Source organism: Syngnathoides biaculeatus, chromosome 21 (assembly GCF_019802595.1).
Source record: "Syngnathoides biaculeatus isolate LvHL_M chromosome 21, ASM1980259v1, whole genome shotgun sequence".
NCBI classification, from domain to species: Eukaryota; Metazoa; Chordata; class Actinopteri; order Syngnathiformes; family Syngnathidae; genus Syngnathoides; species Syngnathoides biaculeatus.
The window spans coordinates 776,104-798,856 of record NC_084660.1 but is presented as its reverse complement, the minus strand read 5'-3'; the positions used below and the strand labels follow the sequence as shown (position 1 = coordinate 798,856).

At 42.0% G+C, this 22,753-nt stretch overlaps 2 long non-coding RNA genes and 5 other non-coding genes across 9 annotated transcripts in view; 4 read left to right on the top strand and 3 right to left on the bottom strand.

Annotated features, from left to right (window-relative positions):
* The window catches only part of LOC133494396 (uncharacterized), a 322,682-nt gene that overhangs the window by 243,881 nt on the left and 56,048 nt on the right, over window positions 1-22,753 (top strand). The window lies entirely within an intron of this gene.
* trnal-caa (transfer RNA leucine (anticodon CAA)) lies at window positions 7,214-7,324 on the bottom strand. Its single transcript has 2 exons — window positions 7,287-7,324; window positions 7,214-7,259 (listed from the first exon to the last, which is right to left on the bottom strand). It is a non-coding gene; the product is annotated as a tRNA-Leu (tRNA).
* Window positions 9,840-9,921, top strand: trnas-uga (transfer RNA serine (anticodon UGA)). Its single transcript has one exon. It is a non-coding gene; the product is annotated as a tRNA-Ser (tRNA).
* On the bottom strand, window positions 11,564-13,162 carry LOC133494626 (uncharacterized). The gene is made up of 2 exons (XR_009793345.1): window positions 13,114-13,162; window positions 11,564-12,994 (listed from the first exon to the last, which is right to left on the bottom strand). It is a non-coding gene; the product is annotated as an uncharacterized LOC133494626 (long non-coding RNA).
* On the top strand, window positions 17,846-17,917 carry trnag-ucc (transfer RNA glycine (anticodon UCC)). The gene has a single exon. It is a non-coding gene; the product is annotated as a tRNA-Gly (tRNA).
* trnak-cuu (transfer RNA lysine (anticodon CUU)) lies at window positions 18,411-18,483 on the top strand. The gene has a single exon. It is a non-coding gene; the product is annotated as a tRNA-Lys (tRNA).
* Window positions 22,482-22,553, bottom strand: trnae-uuc (transfer RNA glutamic acid (anticodon UUC)). The gene has a single exon. It is a non-coding gene; the product is annotated as a tRNA-Glu (tRNA).

The following is a 22,753-nucleotide window of genomic DNA, read 5'->3' as shown; positions in this document are numbered from 1 at the left end:
TCGTTTCTGGATTTGGGACTTTGCGTTTTTGCCACGTGTTTTTTGAGCTTCTGCCTTTTTGGACTGCTTCCCTGTGTACGACCTCTGAAAGAATCAAACTACCCTCAAAAATCATGTCCCTGCGTTACCCCTTGCTGCATGCTCGTGACAGGAGGTTTCATTGTTTATGAAGATTAATTCAAGTTTTCAGTTAATAGATTTTACATTGTTATTAGAAAGTTATTGTCCATGGTTTTATTTCTTTCACATTCCAAATTGTTATTCAGGTAAAAAAAAAAAAATATCTGAACTAAAACGCTCAAATCTCATTGCGTTTTTATGTTTTATTCATTCAATTGTACTGTAACTGTACATGCAGTAAAATGACAAACACAAATCCAGGCTGACATTTTGAGGCTCAGCTGTTGAAGGGTGAAATCAATACCAAAATACTCCTTAAATAAAACTACAAATGTACTCCCTAATATTACATTATTTCTGCTAAAGCAAATAATATGGATTAGAGGTACCTTTTTGCGGCGTGTGAAAGACCCTAAAATGTAGTCAAATGCTCCCATTTGTTCCCCTTAATTGGGAATTTCCAATCTCTGGTTCCCTTGACATATGTGGCACAATGGACAGTGCATTGGACTCCAAGATTACTAAAGCAGTAATCCAAAGGTTGTGGGTTCAAGTCCCACCAGAGTCTCTCTTTCCCTGGCCAAATGAAGCACTGAAACTTTGTGGCCTTTATCTGTCCATTTCTGGAATACTTGTGTCTGGAGTCTTTTAAATTCATAACAATAATAATCATGGATGTCAGAGTCACCACAAACCTGACAATGAATATATATGAAAAAAGGGTCAAGCAGGGGTGCGTAATCCGTCGATCGCAGGATGGCCTGCCAAAAAAAACAGCCAATGATCTCTTAACATAATTACAAATGTTGCAGTACTTACAGAGATCAATGTGTTTTATCATGAGAGCATCCACCACCGCCGCTGCTTTACTTAGCAACACAGTCTGGGCAACGTCGCGCAAAGACGAGCTAGACATGCTGCTTGTGTTTACTTTCGATATTAACGGAGAAACTTAAAAAAGAAAAAGTTATTTGAAGATGCAATTGCTGTCAGAGTATGTGAATAAGCGAAGAACAAGTGGTTAAACTGGACGAGATTTTCTCTTTTCGAGTGGGAAAGGTCTGGTCTGAAGCCAGCCAAAGTAGAAAGTGCAGGATGAGATGGTGTGTAATCAACCTGCCTGATCCAGGATGAAAGCAAAGACAATCCAGTGCACAAAAAGCAAATCCTGCATTTTAAATATAGGAGGCAACATAACATTAACCTTAAAACTGTTTGGGAGCATCATTCAGCTTTCAACATGTCTCACTAAAAGATATTCTGCAATCAATAATTCAGTTTTATGTCAAGAAAAACAGACGGGGATATCATTGTGGGTTTAAAAAAAATGAAAAAAAAATGGAAGCAACCTTTCAAATATTCAGTTCATAGTTTGCTTGGGTGCCCTGCGATTAGCTGGAAATCAGTTCAGGGCGTAAACTGCCTACTGCACGTTGACGGCTTGGATAGGCTCCGACACTCCCCGCGACCCTTGTGAGGAAAAGCGGCTAAGAAGATGGATGGATGAATGGATAGTTGGCTTGGTTTGGTTCGCAATGCATTTTTTTGTTTGGCTTCACTGTGACGACAGTGGGACACGAGGAGAGAAAAAAAATGTTGGCAACGGACAGCATGAAGCCAACTAAATTCATGCGCAATTCAAAGAGGTTCCACCCCAGTCATGCTGATAAAACGATGGATTATTTTCAGCGAAACGTCTCGAATATTGCTAACAATCATCCCGCCTTGTGAAAGCCACTTCAGTAAACGAGTGAGGACTGTTAGCATCATACAAGGTAGCGTACCAAATTGCTCAGTGCAAAAAAACTCCACATCATAGCAGATATATTATTGTTTTAAAGTGTTTTTTATTTTGTGCTCCTGAGTTAATGTTGCTGAACAGAATTTGAAGTTATTATGTATTGTATTTATTTTTCACAATCTTCTTCTTCTTCTTCTTTTCCTTTCGGCTTGTCCCGTTAGGGGTCGCCACAGCGTGTCATCTTTTGCCATCTTAGCCTATCTCCTGCATCTTCCTCTCTAACCCCAACTGCCCTCATGTCTTCCCTCACCACATCCATAAACCTTCTCTTTGGTCTTCCTCTCGCTCTTTTGCCCGGCAGCTCCATCCTCAGCATCCTTCTACCAATATACTCACTCTCTCGCCTCTTAACATGTCCAAACCATCGAAGTCTGCTCTCTCGAACCTTGTCTCCAAAACATCCAACTTTGGCTGTCCCTCTAATGAGCTCATTTCTAATCCTATTCAAACCTGCTCACTCCGAGCGAGAACCTCAACATCTTCATTTCTGCCACCTCCAGTTCTGCTTCCTGTTGTTTCTTCAGTGCCACCGTCTCTAATCCGTACATCATGGCCGGCCTCACCACTGTTTTGTAAACTTTGCCCTTCATCCTAGCAGACACTCTTCTGTCACATAACACACCAGACACCTTTCGCCAGCTGTTCCAACCTGCTTGGACCCGTTTCTTCACTTCCTGACCACACTCTCCATTGCTCTGTATTGTTGACCCCAAGTATTTGAAGTCGTCGACCCTCGCTATCTCTTCTCCCTGTAGCCTCACTCTTCCCCCTCCACTTTTCTCATTCACGCACATATATTCTGTTTTACTTCGGCTAATCTTCATTCCTCTCCTTTCCAGTGCATGTCTCCATCTTTCCAATTGTTCCTCTGCATGCTCCCTGCTTTCACTGCATATGACAATATCATCTGCGAACATCATGGTCCAAGGGGATTCCAGTCTAACCTCATCTGTCAGCCTATCCATTACCACTGCAAACAGGAAGGGGCTCAGAGCTGATCCCTGATGCAGTCCCACCTCCACCTTAAATTCCTCTGTCACACCTTCGGCGCACCTCACCATTGTTCTGCTGCCATCATACATGTCCTGTACTATTTTAACATACTTCTCTGCCACACCAGACTTACGCATGCAGGACCACAGTTCCTCTCTTGGTACTCTGTCGTAGGCTTTCTCTAGATCCACAAAGAGACAATGTAACTCCTTCTGACCTTCTCTGTACTTTTCCACTAGCATCCTCAAGGCAAATAATGCATCCGTGGTACTCTTTCTAGGCATGAAACCATAGTGTTGCTCGCAGATACTTACTTCTGTCCTGAGTCTAGCCTCCACTACTCTTTCCCATAACTTCATTGTGTGGCTCATCAACTTTATTCCTCTATAGTTCCCACAGCTCTGAACATCCCCTTTGTTCTTAAAAATGGGAACTAGAACACTTTTCCTCCATTCTTCAGGCATCTTTTCGCCCGCTAGTATTCTGTTGAATAAGTTGGTCAAAAACTCCACAGCCATCTCTCCAAATTGCTTCCATACCTCTACCGGTATGTCATCAGGACCAACTGCCTTTCCAGTTTTCATCCTTTGTAGTGCCTTTCTGACTTCCCCCTTAGTAATCATTTCCACTTCCTGGTCCTTCACTCTTGCCTCTTCAACTCTTCCTTCTCTCTCATTTTCTTCATTCATCAACTTCTCAAAGTATTCTTTCCATCTATTTAGTACACTACCGGCACCAGTCAACACATTTCCATCTCTATCCTTAATCACCCTGACCTGCTGCACATCCTTCCCATCTCTATCCCTCTGTCTGGCCAACCTGTAGAGATCCTTTTCTCCTTCTTTCGTGTCCAACCTGGTGTACATGTCTTCATATGCGTCTTGTTTAGCCTTTGCCACCTCTACCTTTGCCCTACGTCGCATCTCGATGTACTCCTTTCGCCTCTCCTCAGTCCTCTCAGTATCCCACTTCTTTCTTCGCTAATCTCTTTCCTTGTATGACTCCCTGTATTTTTGGGGTTCCACCACCAAGTCTCCTTCTCCCCTTTCCTACCGATGACCCAACCAAGTACTCTCCTCTCCTGTCTGTCTCCTGATCACCTTGGCTGGCGTCGTCCAGTCTTGTTCCGGGAGCTTTCGTTTGTCCATCGAGAGCCTGTCTCACTTTCTTTCCGAAGGCTGCACAACATTCTTTTCCTTTTTCAGCTTCCACCACATGGTTCTTGCTCTAACCTTTGTCTTCTTAATCTTCCTACCCACCACCAAGAATCATCCTACATACTACCATCCTATGCTGTCGAGCTACACTCTCTCCCCTACCACTACTTTACAGTCAGTAACCCCTCCTTCAGATTACATCGTCTCCAAAATAAAATCTACCCTGCCGTGGTTCTACTACTCCGCTCCTTGTAGGTCACTATATGCTCCTCCCCTCTTCTCGGAAATAAGTGTCACTACAGCCATCTCCATCCTTTTTTGGCAAGTCCACCACCATCTGCCCTTCAAAGTTCCTTTCCTGGATGCCGTACTTACCCATCACTTCTCTTCATCGCCCCTGTTTTCCTTTACCAATATGTCCATTACAATCTGCACCAATCACAACTCTCTCCCTGTCTGGGATGCTCAGAACTACTTCATCTAGTTCCTTCCAGAAGGGGTTTGCTCTTTCAACTCTTGGTCACTATCCTAACCTGTGGTGCATAGCCGCGAACCCATTTATACATACACCCTTCAATTTCAAATTTTCGTCTCATCACTCACTTCGATCTGATACTCTTTTCACCTCCAAGACATTCTTAGCCAGCTCTTCCTTTAAAATAACCCCTACTCCCATTTCTCTTCCCATCTACTCCGGGTAGAATAATTAAAAACCCTGCTCCCAAACTTCTAGCCTTACTAAACCTTTCCACCTGCTCTCTTGGATGCACAGAATATCAACCTTTCTCCTATCATCATGTCAACCAACTCCTGAGCTTTTCCTGTCATAGTCCAACATTCAAAGTCCCTACACTCAATTGTAGGCTCTGTGCATTCCTTTTTTTTTTCTACGCTGATCCGGTTTCCTCCTCCTCTTCTTTGTCTTCGACCCACAGTAGCTGAATTTCCACCGACCACCGACGCCCTGCAGTTACAGTGCCGTGGGCGGGCGTTTTTTTTTTTGTTTAACCTGGGCCACGACCGATCCGGTATGGGATTCTTTAGATGAACGCTCATATTTGTTTGGCACAGTTTTTACGCCGGATGCCCTTCCTGACGCAACCCTCTGCATTTATCCGGGCTTGGGACCGGCCTACAGATTGCACTGGTTTGTGCCCCCATAGGGCTGCATTAGATGATGACTATAACCAAAATATTGTAAATATCCTGTCGGCGGTTGTATATCATTACAATAGTACTTGATATACTGCTAAATGAATACATCTGTGAGTGTGTCAGTCATAACGTGTTTCATTTCTAATCTAATTTAATTCGTTTCATATCTTTGGAACAAAAGAGATATTACATGCCTTTGTATCATGGTCATAACGTTGTGACTGTCAGGGGCGTGGCCAGGCCACAGCTCTGTGCACAGTCGCAGCTCCTCACCTGCGCCTCATTGGCGCTAATCAGGCCAGGCATAGAAGCCTTGTGTGTTACATTGTCAAGTCTTGTTCATTTTTGAAGTTGTGCCTCGTAGTTATCGGACCTTGTTTCTGGATTTTTGGACTTTGCCTTTTTTTCTATACATTTTTTGTGCTTCTGCATTTTCAGATTGCTCATCTGTGTATTACGTTTGCCAAAATTAAATTGTCCTCAAAAATCATTACCCTGCCTCAGAGCCCTGCATTGGGTTTTATCCCATGTCACTTACTCGTGACAATGGCGGGTTTCGCCATGCCTTGATTCATTCATTTCCATCCATATTCCTTACTGCTTATCCTCACGAGGGTCACAGGCTTGCTGTCCCTATCCCAGCTATCTTCGGTTGAGAGGTCAGATGTGCCCTGAAGTGATCGCTAGCCAATTACAGGGTAAAAATAAACCATTCTTTGCACACACAATCGCAATTTACAGAGAATCTGGAGTCAATTAACCTCCCACGGTTTTTTGGGGGATGTGGGAGGAAATCGGCGTACCTGAAGAAAACCCACACAGACACTTGAAGAGCATGCAAACTCTACACAGGTGAGGCCAAATTTGAACCCAGGTACCCAGAACTGTGAGGCAGATGTGCTACCCACCTGTTTACCGTGTCGCCCATGAATTTTAGAGAAGTTATTAGTTTAGTTGTTTATTCTTTAGTAGCATCATAAGAATCATCATTGGGCACTGACACATTTTCAAATGTTATTAGCACTATTAAATTGTTGATTTGAAAAGGTTTTTACATAATTTCTTGCATTTTGGCTGAAATTGCTTGATGCAAAAAGCAAAGGAGTCAATAATTAGTTTTGCTATGAAATGTCAGCACAGTAGATCAAGAGTCATTTTTTAAGGAACCCTTTTGTGTGTGTGTGGAGGGGGGGGGTTCTCTTCATTTCAAATGAAAACTTGTTACATTTTTCCTTACCGTGTTTCCATCAGAACCACTTTGTTAGTTTGAACTTTACATTCGGAACATCAGTGGCTTTTCCTCTTCAAGGGCACCCAGCAAGTTCATTTCGATCCTTAGTTTATCTGTTTATAAGTTAGAGGAGCGTGTGGAAAAAAAAAAAAAAGAAAAAGCATTTTAAAGTTTAATTCTGGCAGAGATCATACACAGGTGAGCAGTCCAAAAAGGCAGAAGCACAAAAAACACGAGCAAAAAAGGTCCAATAATCCAGAAATGAGGTCCAATAACTATGAGGCACAACTTGAAACATGAACAAGACTTGAGTAGGTGGCACAGAAACGCTGTAACGAGGGAGATAACCAGTCTCTCAGAAAATGGATGGTGAGGAACATCATCTGTGTCTCCAACCATCCATTTTCTTAGCTGCTTATCCTCACTAGGGTCGAGGGAGTGCTGGTGCCAAGCCCAGCTGTCATAGGGCAGGAGGCGGGGTCCACCCGGAACTGGTTGACAGCCAATCGCAAGGCACATGGAGACCGACAACAGTCGAACTCACAATCACACCGAGGCGCAATTGGGAGTCTCCAGTGAATGCAAGCGCGATTGTAGCTTATTTCTTTCTTTCTTTCTTTCTTTCTTCCTCCAAACTCGTTCTGGGGAAAAAGGCAGCACCCACTTCATGCTGTGCTGCAAAGCGCAGTCTGATGGACCCCAATGATGTAGAATAAAAACTGGACTTCACACTCTGCATCCATACGAAAAACACTGTGTCAGAAGTGGGATTCGAACCCACGCCCCCATTTGGAGACCAGAATACCCGTTAACCGTAAGGAGTTCAGTCCTTGAGCCTGGCGCCTTAGACCACTCGGCCATTCTGATACTGACTTTCTGAAAAACCAACAAACACTCAAATCTAGTTAAATATCCCAAAATGTTTGAAAATACTTCTGAAGCACTCCCAAAATTGACTGGAGTCGTGTACTCAACGAATAAGATCCATTTGGTGCTGTAAACCTAAAGTTGTTGGCCCAGTTTAGCCAGGAAGACAACCGAGCCGAGTGGGAGCGGATGAATTTATGCGAGAACTCCGCAACCTGGGATCAACGCCCCCCCCACAACACCCCCCCCTCCCCTCCCCTGAAAAAAAAAACAAAACAAAACAGGTGAAATATAAAAACTCATTCATTCAGAAGCGGGTCGCTAATGTCATGCTGCGATCATCATCATCATCAATTCCAGACAGACAAACATGTTCACTCTCAATGAAAATTTCAACCGGCTTTTTAACTCGCAAATCTGTTGGTTTCTTAGTTGTGGACTGCTGGGCACTTACTTTGTGAGGTCACGCTTTAAACCTGCACACAGTCCGGACTCCTGACAAAGTTGAAAGTTCTCTTTTTTTTTTTTGGAACTATTTTTGAAGCTGTTATAAATCCTTCAGTGAAGTCAGTCCTAACCCTCCGTGACGATTTATCACTGATTTAGACTCTGGCTGAATAATCACCCACAATGCATTGCTTGTTTAAGAATCCAGTAAAACTGGATTCTTAATGTCCATCCATCCATCCATTTTCTTTGCCACTTTTCCACATTTTGCTGCCAGATTTCATCAAAAGCTGTTTTAAAGATAGTTTTCTTTTGAAAAAAAAATCATAAAATATCTTATAAAGGCAGTTGTGGTTTCAGACATTTGTGTCAATTTATAAATCATGTAAATATTCAAATGTAATGCGTAAATCAGTATTTCCACCATTTGCAATGACACTCAAACTTGAGCTCAGGTGCATCTGATTTCCACTGATCCTGCTCCAACTTGAATGGAGTCCACCTGTGGTCACTTCACTTGATTGCACATCATTTGGAATGGCACACAACTGTCGATATAAGATGCGGCTAAGGATAAGCGGCTCGGAAAATGGATGGATGGATCTTCAGCAAATAGCTGCGCTTGACTGAGAAACCACCCTGATTACTCCGTCGAGGAAATGAATTCATGACTTCACTTGTTTCTTCGAGTAGGAGAGTGAATTCATTTTCATTGACTCTTGGCATGATTTGCCTTTGGTGGACTGCTGGTGTTTGAAGTGTTCAGTGTGGAAGCGGAACAGAAACAGGACGACCAAAGTCAATTCAGTGTATTGCTACATATAAAGGAGAGCGCTGGAATACAGTCATCTGGAAATACATACATTTTTTTGTCAAAAGCACTTGTCCTAACAGACAGACGGCCAGATCTCTTGGGACGTGGCCAGGCCGCTGTCCTGTGGACCTGCTCCTCACCTGTAGCCCATTGACCCTAATTGAGCCTGGTGGTTTGCATTGTCAGTTGCAAGCATTTTGTACGTGTATTTCCTTCATATCAGCGTTTCTGTCCCACTTTATTCAACTCTCGTTTTGTTCATGTTCCAAGTTTTGCCTCGTAATTATCGGACCTCGTGTCAGGATTTTTGGACTTTACCTTTTTGGACTGTTTGCCTTTGTACGACCTCAGCCAGAATTAAACTCCCCTCGAAAATCACGTCCCTGCATTTGGGTCCTACACTTGTGAGAGTTGTATTCGGATTAATCCAATAAAATAAACTAAAATCTTTAAAAAAAAAAAAAAAAATTGACCAGTGGAAATTGACCCCAACATTCAAATAATGACAAATGAAAAAAATACCTAAATATTTGACAGTTTAAAAAAATACTTTTACAGATTTGGGAGCATTTCAGTACAATTTAGCAGCTATTTCACACCACAAAAGGGTACCTTTTATTCTTATTTGCAAAGTAACATGAGTGCATACAAGTACATGTGGGAGGACCAGAGTGCCCGTAGAAACCCTCACGGGCACAGGAGAACATCCAAACGCCACACAGTTCTGACGTCTCGGGTTTAATCCTGGCCCCATCTCCTCCTCCGCTGTGCCCGCCACTGTTTTCAAAATGTCGACTTATTGGTGCGTAAATGCAAAGACAAAACATTTTTTCCATCGGGTGCCACGGCATGCTGTCCTACGAGTGAACAGTGTGCACGATGTTGTTACAACGTAATTGATATTCTGTATGGTTGAGGATGAGCGGAACAAAAAATGGATGGATTGGATGCATCGGTGCTGATTAGCCAATTTAGCTGTCGGCCTCTTGGGAAGAACTCATGAAGGATTGGCTGGTGTCTCGAATTTTCTGTCGGGGCGTATTTGCTATTTGGACTGAAGGTAGGGTACCCAGAAGACGTGAGGCGGCTTCCATCCCATGATTTTCTCCGCAATGTTTTGACAGGCCAAAGTCCGAAAAAATGCAGAGTTAAATTGGCTTCTTTAAAATTGTTTTACCTCGATGGAAAAAACATGCTGTGGGGCAAATCATGGAGACCAAAAAAAAAAGTGCATACACAAATTGTTGCAGACATGTTGTCGTGGCCGAGTGGTTAAGGCGATGGACTTGAAATCCATTGGGGTCTCCCTGCGCAGGTTCGAATCCTGCCGACAACGTGCCTCTCGTCTTCTGTAGCATCCCAGCGCTGCTGGACTGTGGTAAGAGATTAGAGGCAAATATATTTTTACAAGTCGTGCACCAGCGCAATCGCAGAATTCACCCACCAGAGCTCCACCGATCGACTGTCTGAACATTTGATCATTCCATTGAAAAATTAGATACAAAAATCATGTTGAATCTGTCAAAATGTGCATGTACGTTGTAAGTATTATTATGATGAGACTCCACTTGGAGTCGCAATCCTCATGTTCCACATGATAACGTCAGTCATCCGTGAGTCACCACAGGAGATATCATTATGGAATCTTTTAAAAATGTTTTACAAATCCGCGGTTTGTTGACACTGCTTGAACGCTGGGGAATTCTCAACATTGGTCCAGATCATAAATCTGCGGCCATACCCTGCTTAAGTGCCCAAGTCGTACAGAAGCAGAACGTCGCTTGTGTTTCAGGCCGTGTGTCAATGTTGTGACTGTCACAAAGGCACACGTCAAGAAATGTTGTCTTTACTGATAGGTCTATGATCTTAAAATATGCCCCCAAGGAAGTTTGAAAGGTTCTACAAAACCACAAGCATAGGACTTTAGTCATCTTTAATCAGACAAATCCTCTGACCACATGAGATGGAGCTAATGAAGTGGTGGATAAACCGGTCACGGAGGGTGAAGACTACTTCACTGAAGGATTTATAACACTTATCTTAAAATGAATTGTTTCCAATAAAAGAGAGAACTTTAACTACGTCAGGAGTCCGGGCTGTGTGCAGGTTTAAAAGCGCTGGGACCGGCTGACCCCACCGAGTAAGCATCTTCTATCTTAAGCATATGGCTCCGCTTTTGAGAACCACCTGATTACTCTGTCGGGAAATGAACACATGACTTCACTTGTTTTTTTTCTGGATTCCTTCATTCACTGTTTGTCGACTGCTTGTTTTTTAAGTGTTTCAGTGGAGGAAGCAAATGAAACGGTGTACCAAAGTCAATTCTATGTATTGCCACTCATCAAGGGAGGGTGCTGGAACACACTCATCTGGAAATACATACATTTTTTTTTTTCAAACGCACTCATCCCAACAGACAGACAGCCAATCTCTTGGCAAGTGTCATGGGTCATGGCAGGGGCCGCTGCCCTGTGGGAGCAGCCTCCTCACATGTACTCACTGACCCTAATTCGCATATAAACTGGTGGTTTCATTGTCAGTTTAACACCTTGTTTGTATATTTCCCTCGTTTCGAGTGTTTCTGTCCCAATTTCTTCAAGTCTTGTTGTTCATGTTCCAAGTTTTGCCCCGTAATTTTTGGACCTCCTGTGAGGATTTTTGGACTTTGCCTTTATGGACTGCTTCCCTGTGTATGACCTCAGCCAGAATCAAACTCCCCTCGATCCTCAACTTTTCCCTGCATTTGGGTTGTACCTCTTGCCAAAATCCAAATAATAGATGAGAAAAACAAACAAAAAATTTGACAGATTAAAACAATTTTACTGATTTGGTTTTGGTTCTGATTTTGATTTGATTTGATTTTGGTTTCTGTTGACCTTCAAGAAGTATTTCTGGTCCACACGGGAGCATTTCAGCACATTTTAGCAGCTATTTCACACCACAAAAAGAAACCTCCTATTCATATTTGCAAATTAACATTAGGGAGTACCAGTATATTTGTAGTTTTTTTTTCCAGGGAGTATTTTGGCATTAACCCTTTAACAGCTCATCCTAAAAAAAGTCAGCCTGGATTTGTTTGTTTTTTCAACAAAAAAATTATTATAAAAAAAAAAAAAAATCATTCTTGAATTCTCAAAATCTAGCAGTTAATTGTCAAATTACTGCATGTAAAATTACAATTCAAATGAATTTAAAACAAAAACTGAACTTGATTTGAGAGTTTTTAAATTCTGAAAAAATTTGAATTTCAGGGGTGGTTTAAAGTAAATGAATTAATTGAAGTTTTTCATTTTGTGGTGTGAAAGATGCTAAAATGTACTGAAATGCTCCCGTGTGGACCAGAAATACTTCTTGAAGGTCAACAAACACCCAAATCAGTAAAATTATTGTTTCAATCTGTCAAATTTTTTGTTTGTATTTTCTCATCTGTTATTATTTGGATTTTGGCAAGAGGTACGACCCAAATGCAGGGATAGGTCGAGGATTGAGGGGAGTTTAATTCTGGCTGAGGTCATTCTAAACTTTTAGTTTAGAAAAAAATATTGCACCTGAATAATTTAATTTGAAATGTGAAAGGTATAAAACCATGTACAATAATTTTCAAATCATTTTTCTCTGTGAAAAAACTATGAAGTGAAAGCTTGAACTAATCCTAATACAACTTTTAGGAGTAGGACCCAAATGCAGGGACATGATTTTTGAGGGGAGTTTAATTATGGAACAGATCATACACAGGTGAGCAGTCCAAAAAAGGGAGAACCACAAAAAACACGTAGCAAAAAGGCAAAGTCCAAAAATCCAGAAACGAGGTCCAAGGCTCAACTTGAAACATGAACAAGACTTGACAAGGTGGCACAGAAATGCTGTAACGAGGGAGATATGCTAACAAAACGCTTGCATGTGTCGAAGGTTTAGAAACCGCCTCGAGTCAAAAGTTTATAACGCACACGTTTTTTTAAAGGTGATTACTTTTCTGACAGTGACTGACAATTTTTCACTGTGATGATATTTGGCGAAGTAGTCAGTAGACGGCACTCCTGCGCTGCACCCGCTGAATTGAAGCGTGAGGAAGGTGAGCCTCTGCCCACACATGAGCAAGACATACGGGCTCAATTCTGTTCACAGATCCACAGTGCCTACCACCTGTGGATCACTTCTGCCGACTCAGATTCTTCCAGGTCTGAGGCCGGTAACACAAACTCACACACAGTGACACAATCTCAAGCGCAACAAACTGGCCACTGACAACGGAACACACGACGTTTATATGGTCTGGCCTAATTGGCTGTCAATGAGGTGCAGGTGAGGAGCTGCTGCCATCCAGGATTGGTCGGAGTGGAAACGAGAGAGAGTGCGTGGCAGAGTGCACACGGACTCGGGAAGGTGAACTGGGTGAAATCAAACAAGACCTGACAAACAAAACAACAAGACAGACTAATGTCACATGCACACTTGCACAGCCAAAGGTCAAAGGTCAAAGGTGAGCCTTTCGTGGGTTAAATTCCTCCATTGTCGAATAACAACTCACCTCTACATGACAAATTGAAACAAGAGCCAGCAGCAGCTCATCACCTGTGCCTCATTGACGCTAATTAGGCCAGGCAGATAAATACAATATTTCATTGTCAGTTGACAGTTTGTTGTGATTGACGCTGCATCATTGTGACAAATATAAATCAAAAATTATTGTTTGCAGGATAGTAACCAGATTACAAATATTTCATAAAAGCAGTAATTGTTGTTATTGAGTCAACAATGAATCTTCACAACCAGTCATTTGAGGCTGGTGCCTTGAAGAAGGAGCTGTCCAATCAGATTACACCAAATTCGAAAGAAAAAGTCAATGTCGTCAATAGTTTCCGTGGTGGAAAGACACAATGATTGTCTTAGAATTCCTAGTTCCATTTCAAAGTTCCTGATAGGATACTAGTGGTCCTGGAACATGTGAGAATTGGGAGTACATGCAGGATTGGTGAAACTTTGGGAACATGGAGTGTCAGCCAAAAAGCAGTTCTGGTGTTTTTGTGGTTGACCTCTGGTGGAGACGAAACGGTGGGGGAATGGTGGGGGTGGGGCTACGGAGTGCACGACTGCTCAAGTCCAAATTAATTGTGGAATAGCTTATCATGACAAAAAAAGACAACAGTAGTGGGGGTAATACTTTAAAGAGGTCCAGGAAACTTTGGGTCGGGGTTATCAGCTCATACTGCTGATAGAATTTGGAATCTTTAGTTTCAAGATCTACAAGCGTTTTTGGCCGCGCTACCCTGAGAATGCTCAATCTTGTCAGATTTCGGAAGCTCAGTTGCTGTACTGAATTTGAAGTTGTTAATATTTATTGATTTTATTTTTCACGATCAAATAGTGCAATAAGTCGGTCAAAAATGTGTATTTCAGGCAAATTGATGCGCTTAAAATATTTTCTGTTCCAGACTGCCAATGTTCATAGTTATTCTGTTGTAAGTTAAACTGTTTTTAACTCATTTTTTGTTTTCTTTAATGTTAATAAGGATACCATGTTATGCAGAGCTGTACTTACTTATAACAATTTTATACTCAAATGATAATATTATAGTCATGGCCGAGAGTTACAGGTACCGATGTCGTGGAGTGAAATAGCCGCTAAAAATGTTCTGAAATTGCTCCCTATTACCAGAAATGGTTTCTTGAAAGTCAAAACACCCAATCTGTAAGGTATTTTCTGATCTGTCAAATATTATTTTGTTTTTCTCATCTGTTATGATTTGCATGTTGGGGTCCAATTTTTTTCAAAAATATTAATTTATTTTATTGAATTAATCCAAATACATCTGTCATGAGCGGGTGGCAAGGGGGAGGACCCAAATCCATGATTTTTGAGGGGAGTTTAATTCTTGCTGAGGTCATACACAGGGAAGCAATCCAAAAATCCTGACACGAGGTTCGAAGATTACGAGGCAAAATTTGGAACATGAACAAAACAGGACTTGAATGAAGTGGGGAAAGAAACGCAGTAACGATGGAAATATATGAATAAGGTGCTTGCATACTCACACACAAAATACTACCGTGTCAACCACAACGAACTGACAATGCAAACCACAAAGCTCATATGCTAATTAACCCCTCCGTAGAAATTGCACAATCCGCGTCACTGACCAATCAGAGGCCAGAGATCTGCATAATCTCAGACTCAGATCTCAGACAACGCTGGATGGTCCAGTATACCTTCTGTTGGCGTTTTATCGCGTATTTGGGTTCTTTAACAATAGATATTGTTAAGAGGTGTAGTTACGGACTTTATAATAGTGACGACAGGTATCCTGAAAGGCTAGTTGGTGACCCAGTACGAAAAATGTCTTTGATGGATCAAACTTTGTGGAAGACCGCATGATCAACTGAATCCATCACCGGAACAGATTTTTTGCACGAAGGTAAGTCCTATATTTGATTTTCATACCTGTCTCATATAATGAATTAGCAGTTTCTTTGCTTGCATAATATAGCGACGTGTAAATGATAGACACCTTGATCTGTGTTGAGCGATATTTATGCGATGATCTGACTGCACAAACGTGTCCCTTTGCTCGCGGCTAAGAGCTAATATAACTAGCAGTCCTAAAAGCCTTTTGACGTGCACCGAGACACCAAGACTGAAGGAAGGATGTTTGAGGACACTAAAGTAGTGATTGTCGTACTCGGTCGGGACTTGCGTAGGTTCGGCACTAATTCAAGAATAATTATTGAGGGGAGCGCGTGACGTCACACAAAGAAAACGAGAGAAACAACTCGTAAATCAAGCCTTGCCTTCTTTTCCTTCATACGGCGGTTCACAAACGGCTATACAGATACACATACAGATTCTGCACACAAGTGTGATAGGTGACACGAAAATAGGAAACTTTCAATGACAAATTCGTCTTTGGGTTATAATATATTATATTATGTGGCTTCTCGGTCTTCCTCTGACTCCGGAAAGATCTCGCGCTAATATCAATGGTTTCTTCTTCTTCTTCCTTCCTTTCTTCTTCTTCCTCTTCCGTCGATACGCATGTAAATACCATTGAAATACCCCTCGCTGAAATACTTGAACCCTGCTGTCTGCTTTTCAACAATATTTCACTGTTAGCTTAGAATGTGAGTGAGAAATCAGCCGGTAAATCGGACAGTTTCGCTCTCTTCTTTTCTTGCTGCGCCGCCATTTTTGATAATTGTTTGTCTGAGGTTAGCACACGGGGGGTGACGTAACTTCAGGAGGCGTAGTTAAGTGCCCTGTATGGAGCGGTCAATTAGTGGCACGAGGAATTTAGTGCGCTCACTTGTCAATATGTGACTCTCGTGGCAGCACGTTGTGTTATTTAGTTCTTCATAAATTGATCCATACTATTATATTACTCCATATTATTGAGCAAAAAAAGAACGTTTTCGGACGAACGTACGACAGGGATTCACATGTATCACAGAACATGATGGAGTCAGCGTTCTTGCTGTGCATGATTTGAAACGCCAAGTTTAGCAACTCTAGTCTCACATGGACATGAAGCTGCATGGAGATGGGAATACAAGAACAAGATCCTTGCTGCATTCGAACAGAGAGAGCCAGATTGATGAAAAGGAAACTCCGCCTGCTCTTGGATTGGTACCCCCATGAAACAAAGCAATCCCCACAGAATCATACGAAGGTGCTGACCCGATGCCAATGCAGAGCAACCCACGTACCGTTGCTGAAACGCTCAGCAATCAGTTGCGCTAAAGATGGCAAATCTGATATCCTTGTGTCTTGAATTTGAAAATAATTACATTTTATTTTTTGGGAATGTATGGTTCGCATATGAAACTGGTTCGATCGCCCAACAAGGTTAAGACCCACTGACCTAGGTGGGGCATAGCTGACTGTTTCCTCATGAGCATAGTGGACAGTATCTCTGCCAGTCACGCAGAAGACCAGGGTTTGATTCCCTGATGGGGAGTTGGTTACTTGGAGTTCTTTGTGCCAAAATCAAAATGGCCATCACACCACTTTCCAAATGGGGACCTGTCTGTAGTTGTCAAACATAACCTCAACCACACTGAAACCTCATTGCATCCTCTCGGAGGACCAACAAATGAAGAGTTTGTTTTCAAAACGAGACATAGGCATTTTTTTCAGATTTACGAAACGCGCGAGTTTCGTAAATCTGAAAAAAATGCCTATGTCTCGTTTTGAAAACAAACTCTTCAATATTCTCACTTACTTCCTTTTACAACAAAAAATTGATCTTATAACTGGTTCTATACAGTCCCATTCATCCGACAACTTCATCTTAAATTCTAAATAAAGATGACAATTTTCGACCTGATCCCAGGACAATAGATTTTTCATGTTTCAAATTTTTGATGCACATTTTATTTCACATCCAATCGAGGCTAAATACCAACTCAGAAATTAGAACCTTGGCTCAGCTGTAAAATATTTCCTCCATAAATGTGGTGTAGAAGGATCAGCACAAATTTGCACTTTTGCTTTATCTAAACAACTCATGAGTGAAAATGGAGGAGGCGACAGGGGAGATCCAAGGAAGCTCCTCTGCAGCCCACCACAATTTAGCTATTTGGAATTGGAGAGCCTTTTTTTTTTTTAATAAACTCTAGAGTTGTAGATGAATAATGACTGGACAAATGTGATGGCCTTCATTTCAAATCCAGAGTCAACATGTCTAACAAACCGTAATGAAATTGGTTTAAAAGTACCCTGTGACCGAGCTAGGTAGGAGTCAAACCTAGAATCTTCTGATCCCAAGGCAGACGCGTTATCCATTACGCCTCTAGCCCAAGTCATCTGCAAGCCCATGTGTATTATTGTTACTCACACGCACTGTTCAAAAGCAGCAGTACTAAAAAAGTGCAACTGCCGGGATGCATTCCTGCCAGGACCCAGAACTGAAGTGGGGTTGCTGCAGCCACAAACGTAGAGTACTAACCACGACACAATCACACGTTGTCCTCGACAACCTGTCACGAAGCTTCTGTCGAAATTCTGTTTACTGGGGAGGGTGAAAGGAGAACCTGCAGGACTTTTGCACAACACTCCACCGAAACCATGTGAAGAGGCTGGGTCGGAATTAAACTGTCGATCAAGAAGCTCAACAATTTCCGCCTTTTGCCCAAAGTTTGCTGGGAAAGACGAGAGCACTCCAGTAACCCTTGGCAGGACAAATTGGAAAATGGATGCATGTGTTTTATACCAAGGCATGAAACCAAATCCTGAACGTCATCTTCATAGCAATCGGAAATATTTTAGGGCATTGGTGGTATAGTGGTTAGCATAGCTGCCTTCCAAGCAGTTGACCTGGGTTTGATTCCCAGCCAATGCGTTGCTTTACCACAATCTCACCTTGTATGGAGTGCATAATACTCTTCATTGGATGTGGAGGCTTTTGGTTTTTTTTCCGAGCCACCCCTGGGTCAGCGCTCTGTTTCGTCGGCTGATTGACAATGGTCTCCAGTCCTTTCGTCTCGTTTCGTTTCGTTTTTGTAACATATGACTCACTGGGTAGCCAGCTGTTATGATTGTTCTCGTCAGATCAATGTCTGCTGGATGCCTGGGTGGGTCGACGTGGATCGTCTGGCCCAGCTCCATGATACCTTCTGAGCATGTTAGCATTTTCGCATGTGATCTCGTGGATTCTCATGCTTTCACTAACTCTACGTGTGTGAGTGGTGAGTGTGTGTCTGTATGTGTGTAAGTCAAAAGAGGATGATGTGTGTGTGCATTTATACACTCCATCTCCATGGCAATAGGGATGCTGTCAAATGAAGTTGAAGTAACATAAAACAGCAAAGGTACCACAGGATGTATGTAACCATGCCCGGCTAGCTCAGTCGGTAGACCATGAGACTCTTAATCTCAGGGTTGTGGGTTAGAGCCCCATGTTGGGCGACTGGCTTTTGGAGTGGATGACATTTATCAAATGATTCACCGGATATCCAAATCTACCCACTGGAAATGTCTTTGATTGAGCTTCTCAGCCATCCACCTCTCGGTAATATGCGAAAGTTGAATTGAGGGAACGGGACTCTATCGGATCCTTAAAAGACCTGACATCTTCACCCAAGCATTGTCATTTGCACATGATGCACGGCCACACACTCTTCTTCCGATTGTACCTTGCACCACCCCCCTCCGCTCTTAAAGGGGTACACTCATAATTACAATTGTTACAATCCTCAGGCAGCATATCAATGTGATTTATAATGACAGCGTGCTGATGTGCCGCACACCATCAGATATTTTTAGACGTAAAAACATGCCTTGGTTGGCAAGCATTGTTGGCGAGCGCACATAAGTGGGGAGAAATGAAAAAAATTAAACCTGCAGACCAGCTGATTGTGAAACTTGGAACACACTTCCCGTCACATACCCACACCGTGCTAGTATGCTAGTACTGAGAATGTTTGGTCTCGACCAATGGATGTGAAAAGTTCTTACATTTATAAAACATTAAGACCACCAAGTTACACCCATAATGGATGGAAGTCTCAATGCTGCATGAAATTTTAATTTCATGACGTATGAAACAGATGACAATGCCATCGTCAAAGAAGTCACATTAATGGTAAGAAGTACTTTTGTCACATTGATTGGCTATATCATTGTCATTTAATTTAAATTTAAAAACTTATGTACACTTAAAGTGTTGGTTTTCATATGAAGATGCACAAATAACACTTATATTTATAGAGAATATTGCAAATATTGTTACTGAGACACATAATCTGCCTCGAAGTGGCCTCTACGTTGAGGATAGTGGAAAGAAATGGATGGATGGAATAACTATATTATATCAATGACCCCTGGTTTTAGAAACTCACATTCCATTAACTTTGGGGGGAAAAAAAAGAGCGAGTCGGCACCTCCTTACAACGAAGTGTGTTGCGGCTCACATGTTAAATTTCGTAACCTCTCCTTGACTGATGTTTTGTTTTTTTGTTTATTTAGTGATTCTCAAATAAGTCTAATTTAAATCATCATCATCATCATCATCATCATAAACCACTGTGATACCCTTTAGGCCCCGATAACGAAGTGTGTTTGCAGCCACATGTTAACCTCCGTAAACATCACTGTGACCTACGGTTTTATTTTCTTTTTTAAATACGCATTGGCTCATTTGTGAGAACATTCTATTAAAAAAAAAAAAAAAACATCTGTGGGGAGAGGTTCACCAAATAACGTGTGGCCGCACACACCCGTTGGAGACGACTCCCTGTTTATTTATTTATTTATTTTTTCACGTGGTTCTCAAATGATCCAACTTGGCATGATGAGTACTTCTTGGTAATTTGAGATTGAGAAGAATAATTCCTACCTGAAATGATCGCTACACAGTCGTGTGTATTTGGTTGGGCACCATCCATCATGTTTAATTGCCAAAATCCATCAATCTTTTCTCGTCATTTCAGCTAGTATTCCATCGAATGATCTCTTTGAATATCTGTCTCATCTGTTGTAATAACCAACAGCATAAAAATTCTCGTGCATTGTGAATATTCTGCTCCGGATCAATGTCCCCCCCACTGTTGAGCTGCTCTTTTTGACCGGCAATATGGCGCCGTGAAAATGGTGACATCACGTGCACGACCTCGATACTGGACGCTGTCACATTTGTATCGACATTGTTCCGTTTGACTTTTCGGCTGATTGGTGCGAGCAGGATGTCTGCGTTCATCAGGCTTCAATCCGAAATGTTCCATCATCGTGGTGGCATTAGGCTTTCAAACGTATTCTCTGAATGCCACTTTTTAAAGTCTTTCTCGTGTGAAATATTGTGCAAAAAAGACTCCATCAGTTCACTTCCAACTGGGAAAAAAATCCTCTCTTCAATGATCTGTCCATTTAAAATCACTGTAAATACCCAGAAAGGTGCCAGTACAGATCAGCACTTTAATTTGACCGGATAAACCAATCTGCCACCACCAATGATCATAAAAATTGACCAAATACCAAATGTGTCTTGGAGTCTGATCCAGGCATGAAACAGCAGAGCCGAATTCCTTTCAGACGGATACAAAAGTACATACAAATAAGTTGAAGGTACAGCAAGCGAAGCATGCTGGGCCCATAACCCAGAGGTCGATGGATCGAACCATCCTCTGCTATCAAGTCTCAGTTATATACCTTGACAGTGAGAAATAACAACTTGTCTTCTCAAGGCTGAGGGCCACTTCCTAAAATCACTTTATATACATATAGACACATGTACAATATCTTACTGCAGTGTTTTCACTCTGCACAGGGTCACTGTTTTTTTCTTGGTCTGCATGTCATCATGTCGACATGCCCCAAATCTCTCAGCATGTTCCACCAAGCAATATTTGTGTGCAAGCAAACACCATGCCGACAAGTAATTGTTCATGTTCGACCCATTTAAAGATTAAAAATACAATTACATACTGAACACATTATACATCTGCCACACACTGCATGAAATATTTGGTTGGAAGCAACAAAAGTCCTCCAAAGTGAAGAAAGTCGCTTATTGTTGATATTCATCATGAACCTGATCACTCTCACTTTCCAAATGTCGATCTCCTCACAATCCTATTTTGAACCATTGGAGTGCAAATAATATACAGTAGTGTTCAAAATATCGAAACCATGTCACTAACCATATTAATGCACAGTTTTAGTTTTATTTTTTTATTGCGACTGTTCAAACAACGGTGGTGTAGCTGTCGGCATTGGCCTAACAGTTCTGAGGACGCGGGTTCAAAACGCAGCCCCTGCCTGTATGGAAATTCCAAAAACATTCAAGCATTCCATGAAGACTCTAAATTCCTCTGAGGTGTGATTGTGAGTGCAACTGTTGTCTGTCTCCATGTGCACTGCCCTGATTGGCTGGCAACCAGTTCAGGGTGTACCCTGCACGTCATGTTTAGCTTCTTTCATTTTCTCATTATTGCTCCAGCAGTGGACCTTTTTTCACCAAGCTGCTTGGCAATTTCTCCGTAGCCCTTTCCAGCCGTGTGGAGTTGTACAATTTTGCGGGGTGGACAGGTGTCTTGATGCAGCTAATGACCTCACACAGGTGCATCTGATTCAGGATAATACATGGAGTGGAGGTGGACTTTAAAGGCGGACTAACAGGTCTTTGAGGGTCAGAATTCTCACTGCTAGACAGGTGTTCAAAGACGTATTTGCAGCTGTAATCACACAAATAAATAGTTAAAAAACATACATTGTGAATTTCTGGATTTTTCTTTTGAGATTTTCTTTCTCACAGTTGACATGCACCTACACGAAAATTTCAGACCCCCTCCACGATTTCTAAGTCGGATAACTTGCAAAATGGCAGGGTGTACAAATGCTTAATTTTCTTCACAGTAAATGTTGGACGTGTGTTTATTCAAGGAAAAAATCCAATGACTTGCATGTGTGCCTGCAGACTTCCATGTCGTCCGGCAAGACGGGTGCTCGATGCACACATTTCGCCAAAGAGTTGAATCCAGGCCTTTTGTTGAAGAACGCAAGTTCCGACTTGTTGGGCCATGTGGGACATCTCTTTGGTTTTTATTTTCCACACTTGGGAGATGTACAGTTGCTGTAGAGTTTCTGCATTCAGAAGATTCACATACTGGAAATTGAACTGGCCGTCCAGGGAGAAACAAGAATCGCAAGCCCATATGAGACATGATTTTTCTTAAACCCTTTTTGAAATTTATGTATTTTCTTTTCAAGCGTCAGCCAATCATATCAACAGTATTGAGGTTTCAGTACCATCGGGTAAACAGGAGACGAATAAAACTCAGTAAATCCTGAAAGGGATATTAGATGGGGCACTTTTGCTGTAAATACAACACTGATTACTCTGTTATTTTTTAACCGTGTTGGAACTTTCAGCATTTCCATCAAGACTAAACCACAAAGTCCTGTCAACATTCCCATACCGGGAGTTGAACCCGGGCCACCTGGGTGAAAACCAGGAATCCTGACCGCTAGACCATATGGGACACAAAATACAAAAAATTCTTCACAGTTTTCAGGCATTACGTAAGACGGGCCAGAAGAATCCCAATGAAAACTAGAAATCCAAACTTCCAAACCAAATGGAAAATCTGTGGAGGTACTGTTAGGTCCAAAGCACGGACTTCTCGCTCAATGTGGACCCAGAAGCTCACGGCACCAGGATAAAATGATTGAGACTGAGGCA